The sequence below is a fragment of the Taeniopygia guttata genome, chromosome 35 (genome assembly GCF_048771995.1).
Source record: "Taeniopygia guttata chromosome 35, bTaeGut7.mat, whole genome shotgun sequence".
Taxonomy (NCBI): Eukaryota; Metazoa; Chordata; class Aves; order Passeriformes; family Estrildidae; genus Taeniopygia; species Taeniopygia guttata.
In genome coordinates, this window is record NC_133060.1 from 1,344,281 (window position 1) to 1,347,551 (window position 3,271).

Below are 3,271 nucleotides of genomic sequence, written 5' to 3' on the forward strand. Positions count from 1 at the left end.
CCCGCCCGGCTCCGCCTCTTTTTTGGGGTGTTCGGGGCGGGTTTTGGGGTGGTTGAGTGATTTTTGGTGATTTCGGGGTGGTTTGGATGGAATTTGGGTGATTTGGATGATTTTGGGTTGGTTTGGGTGGAATTTTGGGTAGTTTGGTGGAATTTGGGCAATTTTGGGGTGATTTGGATGATTTTGGGGTGGTTGAGTGATTTTTTTGTGATTTTGGGGTGTTTTGGGGTGGTTGAGTGATTTTTGGTGATTTTGGGGTGGGTTTGGGGTGGTTTCGTGGAATTTGGGCGATTTTGGGGTGGTTTGGGTGGAATTTGGGTGATTTTGGGGTGGTTGAGTGATTTTTGGTGATTTCGGGGTGCTTTGGGGTGGCTTTGGGGTCGTTTGGTGGAATTTGGGTGATTTTGGGTTGGTTTGGGTGAAATTTGGGTGCTTTTGGGGGGGGGGTTGGGTTGGTTTTGGGGTAGTTTGGTGGAATTTGGGCGGTTTTGGGGTGGTTTGGGTGGAATTTTGGGTGATTTTGGGGGTGAATTGGATGATTTTGGGGTGGTTGAGTGATTTTTGGTGATTTGGGGTGGGTTTGGGGTAGTTTCGTGGAATTTCGGCAATTTTGGTGTGGTTTGGGTGATTTTGGGGTGATTTGGATGATTTTGGGGTGGTTTGGGTGGAATTTAGGCGATTTCGGGGTGTTTTGGGGTGGTTTGGGTGGAATTTGGGTGATTTTGGGGTGGTTTGGGTGAATTTGGGTGGAATTTGGATGATTTCGGGGTAGTTTGGGTGGAATTTGGGGGGTTTTGGGGTAGTTTGGGTGATTTTTGGTGATTTGGATGATTTTGGGGTGGTTTGGGTGATTTTTGGTGATTTCGGGGTGGTTTGGGTGGAATTTGGGTGATTTTGGGGTGGTTTGGGTTGGTTTTGGGGTGGTTTGGGTGATTTTTGGTGATTTCGGGGTGGGTTTGGGGTGGTTTGGGTGGAATTTGGGTGGAATTTGGATGATTTCGGGGTAGTTTGGTGGAATTTGGGTGATTTTGGGTTGGTTTGGGTAGAATTTGGATGATTTTGGGGTGATTTGGATGATTTTGGGGTGGTTGAGTGATTTTTGGTGATTTCAGGGTGGTTGGGTGATTTTGGGTTGGTTTGGATGGAATTTGGGCAATTTTGGGGTGGTTTGGGTGGAATTTGGGTGGTTTCGGGGTGGTTTGGGTTGGTTTTGGGGTAGTTTGGTGGAATTTGGGTGGTTTGGTGGAATTTGGGTGATTTTGGAGTAATTTGGGTGATTTTGGGGTGGTTCGGATGGAATTTGGGCGATTTTGGGGTGGTTTGGGGTGGTTTTGGGGTCGTTTGGTGGAATTTGGGTGATCTCGGGGTGGTGTGGGTGGAATTTGGGTGATTTTGGGGTCATTTTGTGGAATTTGGGTGATTTTGGGGTGGTTTGGGTAGAATTCGGGTGATTTTGGGGTGGTTTGGATGGAATTTGGATAATTTCGGGGTGGTTTGGGGTGGCTTTGGGGTTGTTTGGTGGAATTTGGGTGATTTTGGGGAGTTTTGGGTAGAATTGGGGTAATTCAGGTGCTTTGCTGCGTTTCGGGGCGCTCTGAGCCGCTCTTGGGGTTGTTCCTGACAATTTTGGGGAATTTTGGGTGGATTTGGTGCATTCCCGGCCGGCTTTGGGGTGACTTTCGGCTGTTCTGAGTCAACTCCGGCCGCTTTTGGGGTCCCTTTGCCCCATTCCCGCCCCTCGCGCTGAATTTTGGGGCGATTTCCGCCGATTTTGGGGCCTTGTCGGGCCTTTTCTGGCCTCGTTCCCATGGCAACGCCGCCATCTTGTCCCGCCCCTGTTTCCATAACAACGCCGCCATTTTGTCCCGCCCATATTTCCATGGCAACGCCGCCATTTTGTCCCGCCCCTGTTTCCATAACAACGCCGCCATTTTGTCCCGCCCCTGTTTCCATGACAACGCCGCCATTTTGTCCCGCCCCTGTTTCCATAACAACGCCGCCATTTTGTCCCGCCCATATTTCCATAACAACGCCGCCATTTTGTCCCGCCCCTGTTTCCATAACAACGCCGCCATCTTGCACGTTATCATGACAACGCCGCCATTTTGTCCCGCCCATATTTCCATGACAACGCCGCCATCTTGTCCCGCCCCTGTTTCTATAACAACGCCGCCATTTTGTCCCGCCTATATTCCCATGGCAACGCCGCCATTTTGTCCCGCCTATATTTCCATAACAACGCCGCCATTTTGTCCCGCCTATATTCCCATAACAACGCCGCCATTTTGTCCCGCCCCTGTTTCCATAACAACGCCGCCATTTTGTCCCGCCTATATTCCCATAACAACGCCGCCATTTTGTCCCGCCCATGTTTCCATAACAACGCCGCCATTTTGTCCCGCCCATATTCCCATGGCAACGCCGCCATTTTGTCCCACCCATATTCCCATGGCAACGCCGCCATTTTGTCCCGCCCCTGTTTCCATGGCAACGCCGCCATCTTGTCCCGCCCATATTCCCATGGCAATGCCGCCATTTTGTCCCGCCCATGTTTCCATGACAACGCCGCCATTTTGTCCCGCCCCTGTTTCCATAACAATGCCGCCATTTTGTCCCGCCCATTCTCCATGGCAACGCCGCCATTTTATCCCGCCCCCGTTTCTATGGCAACGCCGCCATTTTATCCCGCCCCTGTTTCCATGGCAACGCCGCCATTTTTGTCCCGCCCCTATTTCCATAACAACGCCGCCATTTTGTCCCGCCCCTGTTTCCATAACAACGCCGCCATTTTGTCCCGCCCCTGTTTCCATAACAACTCCGCCATTTTGTCCCACCCCTGTTTCCATGACAACGGCGCCATTTTGTCCCGCCCCCATTTCTATGGCAACGCCGCCATCTTGGACGTTATCATGACAACGCCGCCATTTTGTCCCGCCCCTGTTTCCATGGCAACGCCGCCATTTTGTCCCGCCTATATTCCCATGGCAACGCCGCCATTTTGTCCCGCCCCTGTTTCCATGGCAACGCCGCCTTCTTGCACGTTATCATGACAACGCCGCCATTTTGTCCCGCCCCTGTTTCCATGGCAACGCCGCCATCTTGCACGTTATCATGACAACACCGCCATCTTGTCCCGCCCATATTTACACGGCAACGCCGCCATTTTGTCCCGCCCATATTTCCATGGCAACGCCGCCATCTTGCCCGTTATCATAACAACGCCGCCATTTTTTCCCCCGTTCCCATGACAACGCCCCACGCCGCCGCGGCC